A 25,852-nucleotide genomic window follows, 5' to 3' on the forward strand; every position below is an offset into this window, starting at 1 on the left:
ACATATCTTCAAAGCTATTACCGCAAAGAAAAAAGCAACACACCACTCCCGGGAGGGCTCGAAACTCCAAGCTTTCGGTTAACAGCCGATCGCGCTAGCCCATTGCGCCACGGAGGCAGTCTTGCTCCACTCTCAGCATCATCAGAACATATCTTCAAAGCTATCAGCGCAAAGAAAAAAAAGCGCTGCACCACAACGGGTGGGCTGGAACCTCTAACCTTTCGGTTAACAGCCGATCGCACTAGCCCATTGCGCCACGGAGACAGTCTTGCTCCACTCTCACCACTATCAGAACATATCTTCAAAGCTATCAGCGCAAAGAAAAAAGCAACACACCACTCCCGGGAGGGCTCGAAACTCCAACCTTTCGGTCAACAGCCGATCGCGCTAGCGCATTGCGCCACGGAGACAGTCTTGCTCACCTCTCACCACCATCACAACATATCTTCAAAGCTATCAGCCCAAAGAAAAAAAAGCACCGCACCACCACCGGGTGGGCTCGAACCTCCAATCTTTCGGTTAACAGCCGATCGCGCTAGCCAATTTCGCCACGGAGACAGTCGTGCTCCACTCTCACCACCATCAGAACATACCTTCAAAGCTATCAGCGCAAAGAAAAAAGCAAAACACCACTCCCGGGAGGGCTCGAACCTCCAACTTTTCGGTTAACAGGCGATCGCGCTGGCCAATTGCGCCATGGAGACAGTCCTGCGCCACTCTCACCACAATTAGAACATATCTTCAAAGCTATCAGCCCAAAGCAAAAAAAGGGCCGCACCACCACCGGGTGGGCTCGAACCTCCAACCTTTCGGTTAACAGCAGATCGCGCTAGCCAATTGCGCCACGGAGAATATCGTGCTCCACTCTCACCACCATCAGAACATATCTTCAAAGCTATCAGCGCAAAGAAAAAAGCAACACACCCCACCCGGGAGGGCTCGAACCTCCAACTTTTCGGTTAACAGCCGATCGCGCTAGCCAATTGCGCCACGGGGACAGTCCTGCTCCACTCTCACCACCGTAAAAACAATTATTCAGAGCTATCACCTCAAAGAAAAAAAAGCGCCGCACCACCACCGGGTGGGCTCAAACCTCCAACCTTTCGGTTAACAGCCGATCGCGCTAGCCGATTGCGCCCCGGAGACAGTCCTGCTCCACTCTCACCACCATCAGAACATATCTTCAAAGCTATCAGCGCAAAGAAAAAAAAGCGCCGCACCACCACCGGGTGGGCTCGAACCTCCAACCTTTCGGTTAACAGCCGATCGCACAAGCCAATTGCGCCACGGAGACAGTCCTGCTCCACTCTCACCACCATCAGAACATATCTTCAAAGCTATCAGCCCAAAGAAAAAAAAGAACCGCACCACCACCGGGTGGGCTCGAACCTCCAATCTTTCGGTTAACAGCCAATCGCGATAGCCCATTGCGCCACGGAGACAGTCCTGCTCCACTCTCCACCAACAGAACATATCTTCAAAGCTATCAGCACAAAGAAAAAAAAGCGCCGCACCACCACTGGGTGGGCTCGAAACTCCAACCTTTCGGTTAACAGCCGATCGCGCTAGCCAATCGCGCCATGGAGACAGTCCTGCTCCACTCTCTCCACCATCAGAACATATTTTCAAAGCTATTACCACAAAAAAAAGCAATACACCACTCCTGGGAGGGCTCGAAACTCCAACCTTTCGGTTAACGGCCGATCGCGCTAGCCCATTGCGCCACGGAGACAGCCTTGCTCCACTCTCAACACCATCAGAACATATCTTCAAAGCTATTAGCGCAAAGAAAAAAAGCGCCGCGCCACCACAGGGTGGGCTCGAACCTCCAACCTTTCGGTTAACAGCCGATCGCGCTAGCCAATTGCGCCACGGAGACAGTCCTGCTACCCTTTCACCACCATCAGAACATATCTTTAAAGCTATTAGTGCAAAGAAAAAAGCAACACACCACTCCCGGGAGGGCTCGAAACTCCAAACCTTCGGTTAACAGCCGATCGCGCTAGCCCAATGCGCCACGGGGACAGTCTTGCTCCACTCTCACCACCATCAGAACATATCTTCAAAGCTATCAGCACAAAGAACAAAAAAGCGCCGCACCACCACCGGGTGGGCCGGAACCTCCAAACTTTCGGTTAACAGCCGATCGCGCAAGCCAATTGCGCCACGGAGACAGTCCTGCCCCACTGTCACCACCATCAGACAATATCTTCAAAGCTATCAGCCCAAAGAAAAAAAGCACCGCACCACCACCGGGTGGGCTCGAACCTCCAACCTTTCGGTTAACAGCCAATCGCGCTAGCCAATTGCGCCACGGAGACAGTCCTGCTCCGCTCTCACCACCCTCAGAACATATCTTCAAATCTATCAGCACAAAGAAAAAAAAGCGCCACACCATCACCGGGTGGGCTCGAACCTCCAACCTTTCGGTTAACAGCCGATCGCGCAAGCCAATTGCGCCACGGAGACAGTCCTGCTCCACTCTCACCACCGTCAAAACATTTATTCAGAGCTATCACCCCAAAGAAAAAAAACGCCGCACCACCACCGCGTGGGCTCGAACCTCTAACCTTTCGGTTAACAGCCGATTGCGCAAGCCAATTGCGCCACGGAGACAGTCCTGCTCCACTCTCACCACCATCAGAACATATCTTCAAAGCTATCGGCCCAAAGAAAAAAAGCACCGCACCACCACCGGGTGGGCTCGAACCTCCAACCATCTGGTTAACAGGTAATCGCGCTAGCCAATTGCGCCACGGAGACAGTCCTGCTCGACTCTCACCACCATCAGAACATATCTTCAAAGCTATCAGCACAAAGAAAAAAAAACGCTGCACCACCACTGGGTGGGCTCGAACCTCCAACCTTTCGGTTAACAGCCGATCGCGCAAGCCGATTGCGCCACGGAGACAGTCCTGCTCCACTCTCACCACCATCAGAACATAGCTTCAAAGCTATCGGCCCGGTGAAAAAAAGCACCGCACCACCACCGGGTGGGCTCGAACCTCCAACCTTTTCGTCAACAGGTAATTGCGCTAGCAAATTGCGCCACGGAGACAGTCCTGCTCCACTCTCACCACCATCAGAACATATCTTCAAAGCTATCATCACAAAGAAAAAAAGCGCCACACCACCACCGGGTGGGCTCGAACCTCCAAACTTTTGGTTAACAGGTAATTGCGCTAGCCAATTGCGCCACGGAGACAGTCCTGCTCCACTCTCACCACCATCAGAACATATCTTCAAAGCTATCAGCACAAAGAAAAAAAGCGCCACACCAACACCGGGTGGGCTTGAACCTCCAACCTTTCGGATAACAGCCGATCGCGCTAGCCAACTGCGCCACGGAGACAGTCCTGCTCCACTCTCACCACCGTCAGAACATTTCTTCAGAGCTATCAGCCCAAAGAAAAAAGAAGCGCCACACCACCACTCGGGTGGGCTCGAACCTCCAACCATTCGGTTAACAGCCGATCGCGCTAGCCAATTGCCCCACGGAGACAGTCGTGCTCCACTCTCACCAACGTCAGAACATTTCTTCAGAGCTATCACCCTAAAGAAAAAAAAAGCGCTGCACCACCACCGGTTGGGCTCGAACCTCCAACCTTTCGGTTAACAGCCGATCGCGCTAGCGAATTGCGCCACGAAGACAGTCCTGCTCCACTCTCACCACCATTAGAACATATCTTCAAAGCTATTACCGCATAGAAAAAAGCAACACACCACTCCCGGGAGGGCTCGAAACTCCAAGCTTTCGGTTACCAGCCGATGGCGCTAGCCCATTGCGCCACGGAGGCAGTCTTGCTCCACTCTCAGCATCATCAGAACACATATTCAAAGCTATCAGCGCAAAGAAAAAAAAGCGCCGCACCACCACCGGGTGGGCTCGAACCTCCAACCTTTCGGTAAACAGCCGATCGCGCTAGCCAATTGTGCCACGGAGACAGTCCTGCTCCACACTCACCACCATCAGAACATATCTTCAAAGCTATCAGCGTAAAGAAAAAAGCAACACACCACTCCCTGGAGGGCTCGAAACTCCAACCTTTCAGTTAACAGCCAATCGCGCCAGCCAATTTCGCCATGGAGACAGTCCTGCCCCACTCTCACCACCATCAGAACATATCTTCAAAGCTATCAGCACAAAGAAAAAAAAGCGCCCCACCATCACCGGGTGGGCTCGAACTTCCAACCTTTCGGTTAACAGCCGATCGCGCTAGCTAACTGCACCACGGAAACAGTCGTGCTCCACTCTCACCACCATCAGAACATATCTTCAAAGCTATCAGCGCAAAGAAAAAAGCAAGACACCACTCCAGGGAGGGCTCGAAACTCCAACCTTTCGGTTAACAGCCGATCGCGCTAGCCCATTGCGCCACGGAGACAGTCCTGCTCTACTCTCACAACCATCAGAACATATCTTCAAAGCTATCAGCCCAAAGAAAAAAAGCGCCATACCACCACCGGGTGGGATCGAACCTCCGACCTTTTGGTTAACAGCCGATCGCGCTAGCCGATTGCGCCATGAAGACAGTCCTGCTCCACTCTCACCACCATCAGAACATATCTTCAAAGCTATCAGCCCAACGAAAAAAAAGCGCCGCACCACCACCGGGTGGGCTCGAACTACCAACTTTTCGGTTAACAGCCGATCACGCTAGCCAATTGCGCCACGGAGACAGTCCTGCTCCACTCTCACCACCATCAGAACATATCTTCAAAGCTATCAGCCCAAAGAAAAAAAGCGCCACACCACCACCGGGTGGGCTTGAACTACCAACTTTTCGGTTACCAGCCGATCACGCAAGCCAAGTGCGCCACGGAGACAGTCCTGCTCCACTCTCACCACCATCAGAACATATCTTCAAAGCTATCAGCCCAAAGAAAAAAAGCGCCGCACCACCACCGGGTGGGCTCGAACCTCCAACTTTTCGGTTAACAGCCGATCACGCTAGCCAACTGCGCCACGGAGACAGTCCTGCTTCACTCTCACCACTATCAGAACATATCTTCAAAGCTATCAGTGCAAAGAAAAAAAAGCGCCGCACCACCACCGGGTGGGCTCGAACCTCCAACTTTTCGGTTAACAGCCGATCGCGCTAGCATATTGCGCCACAGAGACAGTCCTGCTTCACTCTATCAACCATCATAACATATCTTCAAAGCTATCAGCCCAAAGAAAAAAAAGCACCGCACCACCACCGGGTGCGCTCGAAACTCCAACCTTTCGGTTAACTGCCGATCGCGCTAGCCAATGGCGCCACGGAGACAGTCCTGTTCCACTCTTACCACCATTAGAACATATCTTGAAAGCTATCAGCCCAAAGAAAAAAAAGCGCCGCACCACCAACGCGTGGGCTCCAGCCTCCAACTTTCCTGTTAACAGCCGATCACGCTAGCCAATTGCGCCACGGAGACAGTCCTGCTCCACTCTCACCACCATCAGAACATATCTTAAAGCTATCAGCCCACAGAAAAAAAGCGCCACACCACCACCGGGAGAGCTCGAAGCTCCAACTTTTCGGTAAACAGCCGATCGCGCTAGCCAATTGCGCCACGGAGACAGTCCTGCTCCACTCTCACCACCGTCAGAACATTTCTTCAGAGCTATCAGCCCAAAGAAAAAAAAAAGCGCCGCACCACCACTCGGGTGGGCTCGAACCTCCAACCTTTTGGTTAACAGCCGATCGCGCTAGCCAATTGCCCCACGGAGACAGTCGTGCTGCACTCTCACCACCGTCAGACTATTTCTTCAGAGCTATCACCCCACAGAAAAAAAAGCGCTGCACCACCACCGGTTGGGCTCGAACCTCCAACCTTTCAGTTAACAGCCAATCGCGCTAGCCAATTGCGCCACGAAGACAGTCCTGCTCCACTCTCACCACATCAGAACATATCTTCAAAGCTATTACCGCAAAGAAAAAAGCAACACACCACTCCCGGGAGGGCTCGAAACTCCAAGCTTTCGGTTAACAGCCGATCGCGCTAGCCCATTGCGCCACGGAGGCAGTCTTGCTCCACTCTCAGCATCATCAGAACATATCTTCAAAGCTATCAGCGCAAAGAAAAAAAAGCGCTGCACCACAACGGGTGGGCTGGAACCTCTAACCTTTCGGTTAACAGCCGATCGCACTAGCCCATTGCGCCACGGAGACAGTCTTGCTCCACTCTCACCACTATCAGAACATATCTTCAAAGCTATCAGCGCAAAGAAAAAAGCAACACACCACTCCCGGGAGGGCTCGAAACTCCAACCTTTCGGTCAACAGCCGATCGCGCTAGCGCATTGCGCCACGGAGACAGTCTTGCTCCCCTCTCACCACCATCACAACATATCTTCAAAGCTATCAGCCCAAAGAAAAAAACGCACCGCACCACCACCGGGTGGGCTCGAACCTCCAATCTTTCGGTTAACAGCTGATCGCGCTAGCCAATTTCGCCACGGAGACAGTCGTGCTCCACTCTCACCACCATCAGAACATACCTTCAAAGCTATCAGCGCAAAGAAAAAAGCAAAACACCACTCCCGGGAGGGCTCGAACCTCCGACTTTTCGGTTAACAGGCGATCGCGCTGGCCAATTGCGCCATGGAGACAGTCCTGCGCCACTCTCACCACAATTAGAACATATCTTCAAAGCTATCAGCCCAAAGAAAAAAAAGTGCCGCACCACCACCGGGTGGGCTCGAACCTCCAACCTTTCGGTTAACAGCAGATCGCGCTAGCCAATTGCGCCACGGAGAATATCGTGCTCCACTCTCACCACCATCAGAACATATCTTCAAAGTTTATCAGCGCAAAGAAAAAAGCAACACACCCCACCCGGGAGGGCTCGAACCTCCAACTTTTCGGTTAACAGCCGATCGCGCTAGCCAATTGCGCCACGGGGACAGTCCTGCTCCACTCTCACCACCGTAAAAACAATTATTCAGAGCTATCACCTCAAAGAAAAAAAAGCGCCGCACCACCACCGGGTGGGCTGAAACCTCCAACTTTTCGGTTAACAGCCGATCGCGCTAGCCGATTGCGCCCCGGAGACAGTCCTGCTCCACTCTCACCACCATCAGAACATATCTTCAAAGCTATCAGCGCAAAGAAAAAAAAGCGCCGCACCACCACCGGGTGGGCTCGAACCTCCAACCTTTCGGTTAACAGCCGATCGCACAAGCCAATTGCGCCACGGAGACAGTCCTGCTCCACTCTCACCACCATCAGAACATATCTTCAAAGCTATCAGCCCAAAGAAAAAAAAGAACCGCACCACCACCGGGTGGGCTCGAACCTCCAATCTTTCGGTTAACAGCCAATCGCGATAGCCAATTGCGCCACGGAGACAGTCCTGCTCCACTCTCCACCAACAGAACATATCTTCAAAGCTATCAGCACAAAGAAAAAAAAGCGCCGCACCACCACTGGGTGGGCTCGAAACTCCAACCTTTAGGTTAACAGCCGATCGCGCTAGCCAATCGCGCCATGGAGACAGTCCTGCTCCACTCTCACCACCATCAGAACATATTTTCAAAGCTATTACCACAAAAAAAGCAATACACCACTCCTGGGAGGGCTCGAAACTCCAACCTTTCGGTTAACGGCCGATCGCGCTAGCCCATTGCGCCACGGAGACAGCCTTGCTCCACTCTCAACACCATCAGAACATATCTTCAAAGCTATTAGCGCAAAGAAAAAAAGCGCCGCGCCACCACAGGGTGGGCTCGAACCTCCAACCTTTCGGTTAACAGCCGATCGCGCTAGCCAATTGCGCCACGGAGACAGTCCTGCTACCCTTTCACCACCATCAGAACATATCTTTAAAGCTATTAGTGCAAAGAAAAAAGCAACACACCACTCCCGGGAGGGCTCGAAACTCCAAACTTTCGGTTAACAGCCGATCGCGCTAGCCCAATGCGCCACGGGGACAGTCTTGCTCCACTCTCACCACCATCAGAACATATCTTCAAAGCTATCAGCACAAAGAACAAAAAAGCGCCGCACCACCACCGGGTGGGCCGGAACCTCCAAACTTTCGGTTAACAGCCGATCGCGCAAGCCAATTGCGCCACGGAGACAGTCCTGCACCACTGTCACCACCATCAGACAATATCTTCAAAGCTATCAGCCCAAAGAAAAAAAGCACCGCACCACCACCGGGTGGGCTCAAACCTCCAACCTTTCGGTTAACAGCCAATCGCGCTAGCCAATTGCGCCACGGAGACAGTCCTGCTCCGCTCTCACCACCCTCAGAACATATCTTCAAATCTATCAGCACAAAGAAAAAAAAGTGCCACACCATCACCGGGTGGGCTCGAACCTCCAACCTTTCGGTTAACAGCCGATCGCGCAAGCCAATTGCGCCACGGAGACAGTCCTGCTCCACTCTCACCACCGTCAAAACATTTATTCAGAGCTATCACCCCAAAGAAAAAAAAGCGCCGCACCACCACCGGGAGGGCTCGAAACTCCAAACTTTCGGTTAACAGCCGATCGCGCTAGCCCATTGCGCCACGGGGACAGTCTTGCTCCACACTCACCACCATCAGTACATATCTTCAAAGCTATCAGCACAAAGAAAAAAAACGCCGCACCACCACCGCGTGGGCTCGAACCTCTAACCTTTCGGTTAACAGCCGATCGCGCAAGCCAATTGCGCCACGGAGACAGTCCTGCTCCACTCTCACCACCATCAGAACATATCTTCAAAGCTATCGGCCCAAAGAAAAAAAGCACCGCACCACCACCGGGTGGGCTCGAACCTCCAACCTTCTGGTTAACAGGTAATCGCGCTAGCCAATTGCGCCACGGAGACAGTCCTGCTCGACTCTCACCACCATCAGAACATATCTTCAAAGCTATCAGCACAAAGAGAAAAAAGCGCCGCACCACCACCGGGTGGGCTCGAAACTCCAACCTTTCTGTTAACAGCCGATCGCGCTAGCCAATTGCGCCATGGAGACAGTCCTCCTCCACTCTCACCACCATCAGAACATATCTTCAAAGCTATTACCACAAAGAAAAAAGCAACACACTACTCCTGGGAGGGCTCGAAACTCCAACCTTTCGGTTAACAGCCGATCGCGCTAGCCCATTGCGCCACGGAGACAGCCTTGCTCCACTCTCAACACCATCAGAACATATCTTCAAAGCTATTAGCGCAAAGAAAAAAAGCGCCGCACCACCACCGGGTGGGCTCGAACCTCCAACCTTTCGGTTAACAGCCGATCGCGCTAGCCAATTGCGCCACGGAGATAGTCCTGCTCCACAATCACCACCATCAGAACATATTTTCAAAGCAATTAGTGCAAATAAAAAAGCAGCACACCACTCCCGGGAGGGCTCGAACCTCCAACCTTTCGGTTAACAGCCGATCGCGCTAGCCAATTGCGCCACGGAGACAGTCTTGCTCCACTCTCACCACCATCAGTACATATCTTCAAAGCTATCAGCACAAAGAAAAAAAACGCCGCACCACCACCGGGTGGGCTCGAACCTCCAACCTTTCGGACAACAGCCGATCGCGTAAGCCAATTGCGCCACGGAGACAGTCCTGCTCCACTCTCACCACCATCAGAACATATCTTCAAAGCTATCGGCCCAAAGAAAAAAAGCACCGCACCACCACCGGGTGGGCTCGAACCTCCAACCTTTCAGTAAACAGGTAATCGCGCTAGCCAATTGCACCACGGAGACAGTCCTGCTCCACTCTCACCACCATCAGAACATATCTTCAAAGCTATCAGCACAAAGAGAAAAAAGCGCCGCACCACCACCGGGTGGGCTCGAAACTCCAACCTTTCGGTTAACAGCCGATCGCGCTAGCCAATTGCGCCATGGAGACAGTCCTGCTCCACTCTAACCACCATCAGAACATATCTTCAAAGCTATTAGTGCAAAGAAAAAAGCAGCACACCACTCCCGGGAGGGCTCGAAACTCCAACCTTTCGGTTAACAGCCGATCGCGCTAGCCCATTGCGCCACGGGGACAGTCTTGCTCCACTCTCACCACCATCAGTACATATCTTCAAAGCTATCAGCACAAAGAAAAAAAAACGCTGCACCACCACTGGGTGGGCTCGAACCTCCAACCTTTCGGTTAACAGCCGATCGCGCAAGCCGATTGCGCCACGGAGACAGTCCTGCTCCACTCTCACCACCATCAGAACATATCTTCAAAGCTATCGGCCCGGTGAAAAAAAGCACCGCACCACCACCGGGTGGGCTCGAACCTCCAACCTTTCGGTTAACAGGTAATTGCGCTAGCAAATTGCACCACAGAGACAGTCCTGCTCCACTCTCACCACCATCAGAACATATCTTCAAAGCTATCATCAGAAAGTAAAAAAGCGCCACACCACCACCGGGTGGGCTCGAACCTCCAAACTTTCGGTTAACAGGTAATTGCGCTAGCCAATCGCGCCACGGAGACAGTCCTGCTCCACTCTCACCACCATCAGAACATATCTTCAAAGCTATCAGCACAAAGAAAAAAAGCGCCACACCAACACCGGGTGGGCTCGAACCTCCAACCTTTCGGATAACAGCCGATCGCGCTAGCCAACTGCGCCACGGAGACAGTCCTGCTCCACTCTCACCACCGTCAGAACATTTCTTCAGAGCTATCAGCCCAAAGAAAAAAGAAGCGCCACACCACCACTCGGGTGGGCTCGAACCTCCAACCATTCGGTTAACAGCCGATCGCGCTAGCCAATTGCCCCACGGAGACAGTCGTGCTCCACTCTCACCAACGTCAGAACATTTCTTTAGAGCTATCACCCTAAAGAAAAAAAAGCGCTGCACCACCACCGGTTGGGCTCGAACCTCCAACCTTTCGGTTAACAGCCGATCGCGCTAGCGAATTGCGCCACGAAGACAGTCCTGCTCCACTCTCACCACCATTAGAACATATCTTCAAAGCTATTACCGCATAGAAAAAAGCAACACACCACTCCCGGGAGGGCTCGAAACTCCAAGGTTTCGGTTAAGAGCCGATGGCGCTAGCAGATTGCGCCACGGAGGCAGTCTTGCTCCACTCTCAGCATCATCAGAACATATCTTCAAAGCTATCAGCGCAAAGAAAAAAAAGCGCCGCACCACCACCGGGTGGGCTCGAACCTCCAACCTTTCGGTAAACAGCCGATCGCGCTAGCCGATTGCGGCACGGAGACAGTCCTACTCCACACTCACCACCATCAGAGCATATCTTCAAAGCTATCAGCGTAAAGAAAAAAGCAACACACCACTCCCTGGAGGGCTCGAAACTCCAACCTTTCAGTTAACAGCCAATCGCGCCAGCCAATTTCGCCATGGAGACAGTCCTGCCCCACTCTCACCACCATCAGAACATATCTTCAAAGCTATCAGCACAAAGAAAAAAAAGCGCCCCACCATCACCGGGTGGGCTCGAACTTCCAACCTTTCGGTTAACAGCCGATCGCGCAAGCTAACTGCGCCACGGAAACAGTCGTGCTCCACTCTCACCACCATCAGAACATATCTTCAAAGCTATCAGCGCAAAGAAAAAAGCAAGACACCACTCCAGGGAGGGCTCGAAACTCCAACCTTTCGGTTAACAGCCGATCGCGCTAGCCCATTGCGCCACGGAGACAGTCCTGCTCTACTCTCACAACCATCAGAACATATCTTCAAAGCTATCAGCCCAAAGAAAAAAAAGCGCCATACCACCACCGGGTGGAATCGAACCTCCGACCTTTTGGTTAACAGCCGATCGCGCTAGCCGATTGCGCCATGAAGACAGTCCTGCTCCACTCTCACCACCATCAGAACATATCTTCAAAGCTATCAGCCCAAAGAAAAAAAAGCGCCGCACCACCACCGGGTGGGCTCGAACTACCACCTTTTCGGTTAACAGCCGATCACGCTAGCCAATTGCGCCACGGAGACAGTCCTGCTCCACTCTCACCACCATCAGAACATATCTTCAAAGCTATCAGCCCAAAGAAAAAAAGCGCCGCACCACCACCGGGTGGGCTTGAACTACCAACTTTTCGGTTAACAGCCGATCACGCTAGACAAGTGCGCCACGGAGACAGTCCTGCTCCACTCTCACCACCATCAGAACATATCTTCAAAGCTATCAGCCCAAAGAAAAAAAGCGCCGCACCACCACCGGGTGGGCTCGAACCTCCAACTTTTCGGTTAACAGCCGATCACGCTAGCCAATTGCGCCACGGAGACAGTCCTGCTTCACTCTCACCACTATCAGAACATATCTTCAAAGCTATCAGTGCAAAGAAAAAAAAGCGCCGCACCACCACCGGGTGGGCTCGAACCTCCAACTTTTCGGTTAACAGCCGATCACGCTAGCATATTGCGCCACAGAGACAGTCCTGCTTCACTCTCACCACCATCATAACATATCTTCAAAGCTATCAGCCCAAAGAAAAAAAAGCGCCGCACCACCAACGCGTGGGCTCCAGCCTCCAACTTTCCTGTTAACAGCCGATCACGCTAGCCAATTGCGCCACGGAGACAGTCCTGCTCCACTCTCACCACCATCAGAACATATCTTAAAGCTATCAGCCCACAGAAAAAAAGCGCCACACCACCACCGGGAGAGCTCGAAGCTCCAACTTTTCGGTTAACAGCCGATCGCGCTAGCCAATTGCGCCACGGAGACAGTCCTGCTCCACTCTCACCACCGTCGGAACATTTCTTCAGAGCTATCAGCCCAAAGAAAAAAAAGCGCCGCACCACCACTCGGGTGGGCTCGAACCTCCAACTTTTTGGTTAACAGCCGATCGCGCTAGCCAATTGCCCCACGGAGACAGTCCTGTTCCACTCTTACCACCATTAGAACATATCTTGAAAGCTATCAGCCCAAAGAAAAAAAAGCGCCGCACCACCAACGCGTGGGCTCCAGCCTCCAACTTTCCTGTTAACAGCCGATCACGCTAGCCAATTGCGCCACGGAGACAGTCCTGCTCCACTCTCACCACCATCAGAACATATCTTAAAGCTATCAGCCCACAGAAAAAAAGCGCCACACCACCACCGGGAGAGCTCGAAGCTCCAACTTTTCGGTTAACAGCCGATCGCGCTAGCCAATTGCGCCACGGAGACAGTCCTGCTCCACTCTCACCACCGTCGGAACATTTCTTCAGAGCTATCAGCCCAAAGAAAAAAAAGCGCCGCACCACCACTCGGGTGGGCTCGAACCTCCAACTTTTTGGTTAACAGCCGATCGCGCTAGCCAATTGCCCCACGGAGACAGTCGTGCTGCACTCTCACCACCGTCAGAACATTTCTTCAGAGCTATCACCCCAAAGAAAAAAAAGCGCTGCACCACCACCGGTTGGGCTCGAACCTCCAACCTTTCAGTTAACAGCCAATCGCGCTAGCCAATTGCGCCACGAAGACAGTCCTGCTCCACTCTCACCACATCAGAACATATCTTCAAAGCTATTACCGCAAAGAAAAAAGCAACACACCACTCCCGGGAGGGCTCGAAACTCCAAGCTTTCGGTTAACAGCCGATCGCGCTAGCCCATTGCGCCACGGAGGCAGTCTTGCTCCACTCTCAGCATCATCAGAACATATCTTCAAAGCTATCAGCGCAAAGAAAAAAAAGCGCTGCACCACAACGGGTGGGCTGGAACCTCTAACCTTTCGGTTAACAGCCGATCCCACTAGCCCATTGCGCCACGGAGACAGTCTTGCTCCACTCTCACCACTATCAGAACATATCTTCAAAGCTATCAGCGCAAAGAAAAAAGCAACACACCACTCCCGGGAGGGCTCGAAACTCCAACCTTTCGGTCAACAGCCGATCGCGCTAGCGCATTGCGCCACGGAGACAGTCTTGCTCCCCTCTCACCACCATCAGAACATATCTTCAAAGCTATCAGCACAAAGAAAAAAAAGCGCCATACCACCACCGCGTGGGCTCGAACCTCCGACCTTTTGGTTAACAGCCGATCGCGCTAGCCGTTTGCGCCATGAAGACAGTCCTGCTCCACTCTCACCACCATCAGAACATATCTTCAAAGCTATCAGCCCAAAGAAAAAAAAGCGCCGCACCACCACCGGGTGGGCTCGAACTACCAACATTTCAGTTAACAGCCGATCACGCTAGCCAATTGCGCCACGGAGTCAGTCCTGCTCCACTCTCACCACCATCAGAACATATCTTCAAAGCTATCAGCCCAAAGAAAAAAAAGCGGCGCACCACCACCGGGTGGGCTTGAACTACCAACTTTTCGGTTAACAGCCGATCACGCTAGCCAAGTGCGCCACGGAGACAGTCCTGCTCCACTCTCACCACCATCAGAACATATCTTCAAAGCTATCAGCCCAAAGAAAAAAAAGCGCCGCACTACCAACAGGTGGGCTCGAACCTCCAACTTTTCGGTTAACAGCCGATCACGCTAGCCAATTGCGCCACGGAGACAGTCCTGCTTCACTCTCACCACCATCATAACATATCTTCAAAGCTATCAGCCCAAAGAAAAAAAAGCGCTGCACCACCACCGGGTGGGCTCGAAACTCCAACCTTTCGGTTAACTGCCGATCGGGCTAGCCAATGACGCCACGGAGACAGTCCTGCTCCACTCTTACCACCATTAGAACATATCTTGAAAGCTATCAGCCCAAAGAAAAAAAAGCGCCGCACCACCAACGCGTGGGTTCCAACCTCCAACTTTCCGGTTAACAGCCGATCACGCTAGCCAATTGCGCCACGGAGACAGTCCTGCTCCCCTCTCACCACCATCAGAACATATCTTAAAGCTATCAGTCCACAGAAAAAAAGCGCCGCACCACCACCGGGTGGGCTCGAACCTCCAACCTTTCGGTTAACAGCCAATCGCGATAGCCAATTGCGCCACGAAGACAGTCATGCTCCACTCTCACCACCATCAGAACATATCTTCAAAGCTATCAGCGCAAAGAAAAAAGCAACACACCACTCCCGGGAGGGCTCGAAACTCCAACCTTTCGGTTAACAGCCGATCGCGCTGGCCAATTGCGCCACGGAGACAGTCCTGTGCCACTCTCACCACAATTAGAACATATCTTCAAAGCTATCAGCCCAAAGAAAAAAAAGCACCGCACCACCACCGGGTGGGCTCGAACCTCCAACCTTTCGGTAAACAGCCGATCGCGCTAGCCAATTGCGCCACGGAGACAGTCGTGCTCCACTCTCACCATCATTAGAACAAATCTTCAAAGCTATCAGCGCAAAGAAAAAAGCAACACACCACTCCCGGGAGGGCTCGAAACTCCAACCTTTCGGTTAACAGCCGATTGCGCTAGCGCATTGCGCCACGGAGACAGTCTTGTTCCCCTCTCACCACCATCACAACATATCTTCAAAGCTATCAGCCCAAAGAAAAAAAAGCACCGCACCACCACCGGGTGGGCTCGAACCTCCAACCTTTCGGTAAACAGCCGATCGCGCTAGCCAATTGCGCCACGGAGACTGTCGTGCTCCACTCTCACCACCATCAGAACATATCTTCAAAGCTATCGGCGCAAAGAAAAAAGCAAAACACCACTCCCGGGAGGGCTCGAACCTCCAACTTTTCGGTTAACAGCCGATCGCGCTGGCCAATTGCGCCACGGAGACAGTCCTGCGCCACTCTCACCACAATTAGAACATATCTTCAAAGCTATCAGCCCAAAGAAAAAAAAGCGCCGCACCACCACCGGGTGGGCTCGAACCTCCAACCTTTCGGTTAACAGCAGATCGCGCTAGCCAATTGCGCCACGGAGAATATTGTGCTCCACTCTCACCACCATCAGAACATATCTTCAAAGCTATCAGCGCAAAGAAAAAAGCAACACACCCCACCCGGGAGGGCTCGAACCTCCAACTTTTCGGTTAACAGCCGATCGCGCTAGCCAATTGCGCCACGGGGACAGTCCTGCTCCACTCTCACCACCGTCAGACCATTTCTTCAGAGCTATCACCCCCAAAAAAAAAGCGCCGCACCACCACCTGGTGGGCTCGAACCTCCAGCCTTTCGGTTAACAGCCGATCGCGCTAGCCAATTGCGCCACGAAGACAGTCCTGCTCCACTCTCACCACCATCAGAACATATCTTCAAAGCTATTACCGCAAAGAAAAAGCAACACACCACTCCCAGGAGGGCTCAAAACTTTAACCTTTCGGTTAACAGCCTGTCGCACTAGCCCATTGCGCCACGGAGGCAGTCTTGCTCCACTCTCACCATCATCAGAACATATCTCCAAAGCTATGAGCGCAAAGAAAAAGAAGCGCTGTACCACCACCGGGTGGGCTCGAACCTCCAACCTTTCGGTTAACAGCCGATCGCGCTAGCTCCTTGCGCCACGGAGACAGTCTTGCTCCACTCTCACCACCATCAGAACATACCTTGAAAGCTATCAGCGCAAAGAAAAAAGCAACACACCACTCCCGGGAGGGCTCGAAACTCCAACCTTTCGGTCAACAACCGATCGCGCTAGCCCATTGCGCCACGGAGACAGTCCTGCTCCACTCTCACCACCATTAGAACATATCTTCAAAGCTATCAGCCCAAAGAAAAAAAAGCGCCGCACCACCACCGGGTGGGCTCGAACCTCCAACCTTTCGGTTAACGGCCGATCGCGCTAGCCAATTGCGCCACGGAGACAGTCGTGCTCCACTCTCACCACCATCAGAACATATCTTCAAAGCTATCAGCGCAAAGAAAAAAGCAAAACACCACTCCCGGGAGGGCTCGAACCTCCAACTTTTCGGTTAACAGCCGATCGGGCTGGCCAATTGCGCCACGGAGACAGTCCTGCGCCACTCTCACCACAATTAGAACATATCTTCAAAGCTATCAGCCCAAAGAAAAAAAAGCGCCGCACCACCACCGGGTGGGCTCGAACCTCTAACCTTTCGGTTAAAAGCAGATCGCGCTAGCCAATTGCGCCACGGAGAATATCGTGCTCCACTCTCACCACCATCAGAACATATCTTCAAAGCTATCAGCGCAAAGAAAAAAGCAACACACCACTCCCGGGAGGGTTCGAAACTCCAAGCTTTCGGTTAACAGCCGATCGTGCTAGCCCATTGCGCCACGGAGGCAGTCTTGCTCCACTCTCAGCATCATCAGAACATATCTTCAAAGCTATCAGCGCAAAGAAAAAAAAGCGCTGCACCACAACGGGTGGGCTCGAACCTCCAACCTTTCGGTTAACAGCCGATCGCACTAGCCCATTGCGCCACGGAGACAGTCTTGCTCCACTCTCACAACCATCAGAACATATCTTCAAAGCTATCAGCGCAAAGAAAAAAAGCAACACACCACTCCCGGGAGGGCTCGAAACTCCATCCTTTCGGTCAACAGCCGATCGCGCTAGCGCATTGCGCCACGGAGACAGTCTTGCTCCCCTCTCACCACCATCACAACATATCTTCAAAGCTATCAGCCCAAAGAAAAAAAAGCACCGCAGCACCACCGGGTGGGCTCGAACCTCCAACGTTTCGGTAAACAGCCGATCGCGCTAGCCAATTGCGCCACGGAGACAGTCGTGCTCCACTCTCACCACCATCAGAACTTATCTTCAAAGCTATCAGCGCAAAGCAAAAAGCAAAACACCATTCCTGGGAAGGCTCGAACCTCCAACTTTTCGGTTAACAGCCGATCGCGCTGGCCAGTTGAGCCACGGAGACAGTCCTGCGCCACTCTCACCACAATTAGAACATATCTTCAAACCTATAAGCCCAAAGAAAAGAAGCGCCGCACCACCACCGGGTGGGCTCGAACCTCCAACCTTTCGGTTAACAGCAGATCGCGCTAGCCAATTGCGCCACGGAGAATATCGTGCTCCACTCTCACCACCATCAGAACATATCTTCAAAGCTATCAGCGCAAAGAAAAAAGCAACACACCCCACCCGGGAGGGCTCGAACCTCCAACTTTTCGGTTAACAGCCGATCGCGCTAGCCAATTGCGCCACGCGGACAGTCCTGCTCCACTCTCACCACTGTCAGACCATTTCTTCAGAGCTATCACCCCAAAGAAAAAAAAAGCGCCGCACCACCACCGGGTGGGCTCGAACCTCCAACCTTTCGGTTAACAGCCGATCGCGCTAGCCAATTGCCCCACGGAGACAGTCGTGCTCCACTCTCACCACCGTCAGAACATTTCTTCAGAGCTATCACCCGAAAGAAAAAAGCGCCGCACCACCACCGGTTGGGCTCGAACTTCCAGCCTTTCGGTTAACAGCCGATCGCGCTAGCCAATAGCGCCACGAAGACAGTCCTGCTCCACTCTCACCACCATCAGAACATATCTTCAAAGCTAATACCGCAAAGAAAAAAGCAACACACCACTCCCGGGAGGGCTCAAAACTCCAACCTGTCTGTCAACAGCTGATCGCGCTAGCCCATTGCGCCACGGAGACAGCCCTGCTCCACTCTCACCACCATTAGAACATATCTTCAAAGCTATCAGCCCAGAGAAAAAAAAAACCGCCGCACCACCACCGGGTGGGCTCGAACCTCCAACCTTTCGGTTAACAGCCGACCGCACTAGCCCATTGCGCCACGGAGACAGTCTTGCTCCACTCTCACCACCATCAGAACATATCTTCAAAGCTATCAGCGCAAAGAAAAAAGCAACACACCACTCCCGGAAGGGCTCGAAACTCCAACCTTTCGGTCAACAGCCGATCGCGCTAGCACATTGCGCCACGGAGACAGTCTTGCTCCCCTCTCACCACCATCAGAACATATCTTCAAAGCTATCAGCGCAAAGCAAAAAGCAAAACACCATTCCCGGGAAGGCTCGAACCTCCAACTTTTCGGTTAACAGCCGATCGCGCTGGCCAATTGCGCCACGGAGACAGTCCTGCGCCACTCTCACCACAATTAGAATATATCTTCAAAGCTATAAGCCCAAAGAAAAGAAGCGCCGCACCACCACCGGGTGGGCTCGAACCTCCAACCTTTCGGTTAACAGCACATCGCGCTAGCCAATTGCGCCACGGAGAATATCGTGCTCCACTCTCACCACCATCAGAACATATCTTCAAAGCTGTCAGCGCAAAGAAAAAAGCAACACACCACTCCAGGGAGAGCTCGAAACTCCAAGCTTTCGGTTAACAGCCGATCGCGCTAGCCCATTGCGCCACGGAGGCAGTCTTGCTCCACTCTCAGCATCATCAGAACATATCTTCAAAGCTATCAGCGCAAAGAAAAAAAAGCGCTGCACCACAACGGGTGGGCTCGAACCTCCAACCTTTCGGTTAACAGCCGATCGCACTAGCCCATTGCGCCACGGAGATAGTCTTGCTCCACTCTCACCACCATCAGAACATATCTTCAAAGCTATCAGCGCAAAGAAAAAAGCAACACACCACACCCGGGAGGGCTCGAAACTCCATCCTTTCGGTCAACAGCCGATCGCGCTAGCGCATTGCGCCACGGAGACAGTCTTGCTCCCCTCTCACCACCATCACAACATATCTTCAAAGCTATCAGCTCAAAGAAAAAAAAGCACCGCACCACCACCGGGTGGGCTCGAACCTCCAACGTTTCGGTAAACAGCCGATCGCGCTAGCCAATTGCGCCACGGAAACAGTCGTGCTCCACTCTCACCACCATCAGAACATATCTTCAAAGCTATCAGCGCAAAGCAAAAAGCAAAACACCATTCCTGGGAAGGCTTGAACCTCCAACTTTTCGGTTAACAGCCGATCGCGCTGGCCAATTGCGCCACGGAGACAGTCCTGCGCCCTGCGCCACTCTCACCACAATTAGAACATATCTTCAAACCTATAAGCCCAAAGAAAAGAAGCGCCGCACCACCACCGGGTGGGCTCGAACCTCCAACCTTTCGGTTAACAGCAGATCGCGCTAGCCAATTGCGCCACGGAGAATATCGTGCTCCACTCTCACCACCATCAGAACATATCTTCAAAGCTATCAGCGCAAAGAAAAAAGCAACACACCCCACCCGGGAGGGCTCGAACCTCCAACTTTTCGGTTAACGGCCGTTCGCGCTAGCCAATTGCGCCACGCGGACAGTCCTGCTCCACTCTCTCTACCGTCAGACCATTTCTTCAAAGCTATCACCCCAAAGAAAAAAAAAGCGCCGCACCACCACCGGGTGGGCTCGAACCTCCAACCTTTCGGTTAACAGCCGATCGCGCTAGCCAATTGCCCCACGGAGACAGTCGTGCTCCACTCTCACCACCGTCAGAACATTTCTTCAGAGCTATCACCCGAAAGAAAAAAGCGCCGCACCACCACCGGTTGGGCTCGAACTTCCAGCCTTTCGGTTAACAGCCGATCGCGCTAGCCAATTGCGCCACGAAGACAGTCCTGCTCCACTCTCACCACCATCAGAACATATCTTCAAAGCTATCAGCCCAGAGAAAAAAAAAGCGCCGCACCACCACCGGGTGCGCTCGAACCTCCAACCTTTCGGTTAACGGCCGATCGCGCTAGCCAATTGCGCCACGGAGACAATAGTGCTCCACGCTCACCACCATCAGAACATATCTTCAAAGCTATCAGCGTAAAGAAAAAAGCAACACACCCCACCCGGGAAGGCTCGAACCTTCAACTTTTCGGTTTACAGCCGATCGCGCTAGCCAATGGAGCCACGGGGACAGTCCTGCTCCACTCTGACCACCGTCAGAACATTTCTTCAGAGCTATCAGCCCAAAGAAAAAAAAAGCGCCGCACCACCACCGGTTGGGCTCGAACCTCCAACCTTTCGGTTAACAGCCGATCGCGCTAGCGCATTGCGCCACGGAGACAGTCATGCTCCCCTCTCACCACCATCAGAACATATCTTCAAAGCTATCAGCCCAAAGAAAAAAAAGCACCGCACCACCACCGGGTGGGCTCGAACCTCCAACCTTTCGGTTAACAGCCGATCGCGCTAGCCAATTGCCCCACGGAGACAGTCGTGCTCCACTCTCACCACAATTGGAACATATCTTCAAAGCTATCAGCCCAAAGAAAAAAAAAGCGCCGCACCACCACCGGGTGGGCTCGAACCTCCAACCTTTCGGTTAACAGCAGATCGCGCTAGCCAATTGCGCCACGGAGACAATCGTGCTCCACTCTCACCACCATCAGAACATATCTTCAAAGCTATCAGCGCAAAGAAAAAAGCAACACACCCCACCCGGGAGGGCTCAAACCTCCAACTTTTTGGTTAACAGCCGATCGCGCTAGCCAGTTGCGCCACGGGGACAGTCCTGCTCCACTCTCACCACCGTCAGACCATTTCTTCAGAGCTATCACCCCAAAGAAAAAAAAAGCGCCGCACCACCACCGGGTGGGCTCGAACCTCCAATCTTTTGGTTAACAGCCGATCGCGCTAGCCAATTGCCCCACGGAGACAGTCGTGCTCCACTCTCACCACCGTCAGAACATTTCTTCAGAGCTATCACCCGAAAGAAAAAAAAAGCGCCGCACCACCACCGGTTGGGCTCGAACCTCCAACCTTTCGGTTAGCAGCCGATCGCGCTAGCCAATTGCGCCACGAAGACAGTCCTGCTCCACTCTCACCACCATCAGAACATATCTTCAAAGCTATTACCGCAAAGAAAAAAGCAACACACCACTCCCGGGAGGGCTCAAAACTTTAACCTTTCGGTTAACAGCCGATCGCGCTAGCCCATTGCGCCACAGAGACAGGCTTGCTCCCCTCTCACCACCATCAGAACATATCTTCAAAGCTATCAGCCCAAAGAAAAAAAAGGCACCGCACCACCACCGGGTGGGCTCGAACCTCCAACCTTTCGGTAAACAGCCGATCGCGCTAGCCAATTGCGCCACGGAGACTGTCGTGCTCCACTCTCACCACCATCAGAACATATCTTCAAAGCTATCGGCGCAAAGAAAAAAGCAAAACACCACTCCCGGGAGGGCTCGAACCTCCAACTTTTCGGTTAACAGCCGATCGCGCTGGCCAATTGCGCCACGGAGACAGTCCTGCGCCACTCTCACCACAATTAGAACATATCTTCAAAGCTATCAGCCCAAAGAAAAAAAAGCGCCGCACCACCACCGGGTGGGCTCGAACCTCCAACCTTTCGGTTAACAGCAGATCGCGCTAGCCAATTGCGCCACGGAGAATATTGTGCTCCACTCTCACCACCATCAGAACATATCTTCAAAGCTATCAGCGCAAAGAAAAAAGCAACACACCCCACCCGGGAGGGCTCGAACCTCCAACTTTTCGGTTAACAGCCGATCGCGCTAGCCAATTGCGCCACGGGGACAGTCCTGCTCCACTCTCACCACCGTCAGACCATTTCTTCAGAGCTATCACCCCCAAAAAAAAAGCGCCGCACCACCACCTGGTGGGCTCGAACCTCCAGCCTTTCGGTTAACAGCCGATCGCGCTAGCCAATTGCGCCACGAAGACAGTCCTGCTCCACTCTCACCACCATCAGAACATATCTTCAAAGCTATTACCGCAAAGAAAAAGCAACACACCACTCCCAGGAGGGCTCAAAACTTTAACCTTTCGGTTAACAGCCTGTCGCACTAGCCCATTGCGCCACGGAGGCAGTCTTGCTCCACTCTCACCATCATCAGAACATATCTCCAAAGCTATGAGCGCAAAGAAAAAGAAGCGCTGTACCACCACCGGGTGGGCTCGAACCTCCAACCTTTCGGTTAACAGCCGATCGCGCTAGCTCCTTGCGCCACGGAGACAGTCTTGCTCCACTCTCACCACCATCAGAACATACCTTGAAAGCTATCAGCGCAAAGAAAAAAGCAACACACCACTCCCGGGAGGGCTCGAAACTCCAACCTTTCGGTCAACAACCGATCGCGCTAGCCCATTGCGCCACGGAGACAGTCCTGCTCCACTCTCACCACCATTAGAACATATCTTCAAAGCTATCAGCCCAAAGAAAAAAAAGCGCCGCACCACCACCGGGTGGGCTCGAACCTCCAACCTTTCGGTTAACGGCCGATCGCGCTAGCCAATTGCGCCACGGAGACAGTCGTGCTCCACTCTCACCACCATCAGAACATATCTTCAAAGCTATCAGCGCAAAGAAAAAAGCAAAACACCACTCCCGGGAGGGCTCGAACCTCCAACTTTTCGGTTAACAGCCGATCGGGCTGGCCAATTGCGCCACGGAGACAGTCCTGCGCCACTCTCACCACAATTAGAACATATCTTCAAAGCTATCAGCCCAAAGAAAAAAAAGCGCCGCACCACCACCGGGTGGGCTCGAACCTCTAACCTTTCGGTTAAAAGCAGATCGCGCTAGCCAATTGCGCCACGGAGAATATCGTGCTCCACTCTCACCACCATCAGAACATATCTTCAAAGCTATCAGCGCAAAGAAAAAAGCAACACACCACTCCCGGGAGGGTTCGAAACTCCAAGCTTTCGGTTAACAGACGATCGTGCTAGCCCATTGCGCCACGGAGGCAGTCTTGCTCCACTCTCAGCATCATCAGAACATATCTTCAAAGCTATCAGCGCAAAGAAAAAAAAGCGCTGCACCACAACGGGTGGGCTCGAACCTCCAACCTTTCGGTTAACAGCCGATCGCACTAGCCCATTGCGCCACGGAGACAGTCTTGCTCCACTCTCACAACCATCAGAACATATCTTCAAAGCTATCAGCGCAAAGAAAAAAAGCAACACACCACTCCCGGGAGGGCTCGAAACTCCATCCTTTCGGTCAACAGCCGATCGCGCTAGCGCATTGCGCCACGGAGACAGTCTTGCTCCCCTCTCACCACCATCACAACATATCTTCAAAGCTATCAGCCCAAAGAAAAAAAAGCACCGCAGCACCACCGGGTGGGCTCGAACCTCCAACGTTTCGGTAAACAGCCGATCGCGCTAGCCAATTGCGCCACGGAGACAGTCGTGCTCCACTCTCACCACCATCAGAACTTATCTTCAAAGCTATCAGCGCAAAGCAAAAAGCAAAACACCATTCCTGGGAAGGCTCGAACCTCCAACTTTTCGGTTAACAGCCGATCGCGCTGGCCAGTTGAGCCACGGAGACAGTCCTGCGCCACTCTCACCACAATTAGAACATATCTTCAAACCTATAAGCCCAAAGAAAAGAAGCGCCGCACCACCACCGGGTGGGCTCGAACCTCCAACCTTTCGGTTAACAGCAGATCGCGCTAGCCAATTGCGCCACGGAGAATATCGTGCTCCACTCTCACCACCATCAGAACATATCTTCAAAGCTATCAGCGCAAAGAAAAAAGCAACACACCCCACCCGGGAGGGCTCGAACCTCCAACTTTTCGGTTAACAGCCGATCGCGCTAGCCAATTGCGCCACGCGGACAGTCCTGCTCCACTCTCACCACTGTCAGACCATTTCTTCAGAGCTATCACCCCAAAGAAAAAAAAAGCGCCGCACCACCACCGGGTGGGCTCGAACCTCCAACCTTTCGGTTAACAGCCGATCGCGCTAGCCAATTGCCCCACGGAGACAGTCGTGCTCCACTCTCACCACCGTCAGAACATTTCTTCAGAGCTATCACCCGAAAGAAAAAAGCGCCGCACCACCACCGGTTGGGCTCGAACTTCCAGCCTTTCGGTTAACAGCCGATCGCGCTAGCCAATAGCGCCACGAAGACAGTCCTGCTCCACTCTCACCACCATCAGAACATATCTTCAAAGCTAATACCGCAAAGAAAAAAGCAACACACCACTCCCGGGAGGGCTCAAAACTCCAACCTGTCGGTCAACAGCTGATCGCGCTAGCCCATTGCGCCACGGAGACAGCCCTGCTCCACTCTCACCACCATTAGAACATATCTTCAAAGCTATCAGCCCAGAGAAAAAAAAAACCGCCGCACCACCACCGGGTGGGCTCGAACCTCCAACCTTTCGGTTAACAGCCGACCGCACTAGCCCATTGCGCCACGGAGACAGTCTTGCTCCACTCTCACCACCATCAGAACATATCTTCAAAGCTATCAGCGCAAAGAAAAAAGCAACACACCACTCCCGGAAGGGCTCGAAACTCCAACCTTTCGGTCAACAGCCGATCGCGCTAGCACATTGCGCCACGGAGACAGTCTTGCTCCCCTCTCACCACCATCAGAACATATCTTCAAAGCTATCAGCGCAAAGCAAAAAGCAAAACACCATTCCCGGGAAGGCTCGAACCTCCAACTTTTCGGTTAACAGCCGATCGCGCTGGCCAATTGCGCCACGGAGACAGTCCTGCGCCACTCTCACCACAATTAGAATATATCTTCAAAGCTATAAGCCCAAAGAAAAGAAGCGCCGCACCACCACCGGGTGGGCTCGAACCTCCAACCTTTCGGTTAACAGCACATCGCGCTAGCCAATTGCGCCACGGAGAATATCGTGCTCCACTCTCACCACCATCAGAACATATCTTCAAAGCTGTCAGCGCAAAGAAAAAAGCAACACACCACTCCAGGGAGAGCTCGAAACTCCAAGCTTTCGGTTAACAGCCGATCGCGCTAGCCCATTGCGCCACGGAGGCAGTCTTGCTCCACTCTCAGCATCATCAGAACATATCTTCAAAGCTATCAGCGCAAAGAAAAAAAAGCGCTGCACCACAACGGGTGGGCTCGAACCTCCAACCTTTCGGTTAACAGCCGATCGCACTAGCCCATTGCGCCACGGAGATAGTCTTGCTCCACTCTCACCACCATCAGAACATATCTTCAAAGCTATCAGCGCAAAGAAAAAAGCAACACACCACACCCGGGAGGGCTCGAAACTCCATCCTTTCGGTCAACAGCCGATCGCGCTAGCGCATTGCGCCACGGAGACAGTCTTGCTCCCCTCTCACCACCATCACAACATATCTTCAAAGCTATCAGCTCAAAGAAAAAAAAGCACCGCACCACCACCGGGTGGGCTCGAACCTCCAACGTTTCGGTAAACAGCCGATCGCGCT

The sequence above is a fragment of the Rhipicephalus microplus genome, unplaced genomic scaffold (assembly GCF_043290135.1).
Source record: "Rhipicephalus microplus isolate Deutch F79 unplaced genomic scaffold, USDA_Rmic scaffold_16, whole genome shotgun sequence".
In the NCBI taxonomy this organism is placed as follows: domain Eukaryota; kingdom Metazoa; phylum Arthropoda; class Arachnida; order Ixodida; family Ixodidae; genus Rhipicephalus; species Rhipicephalus microplus.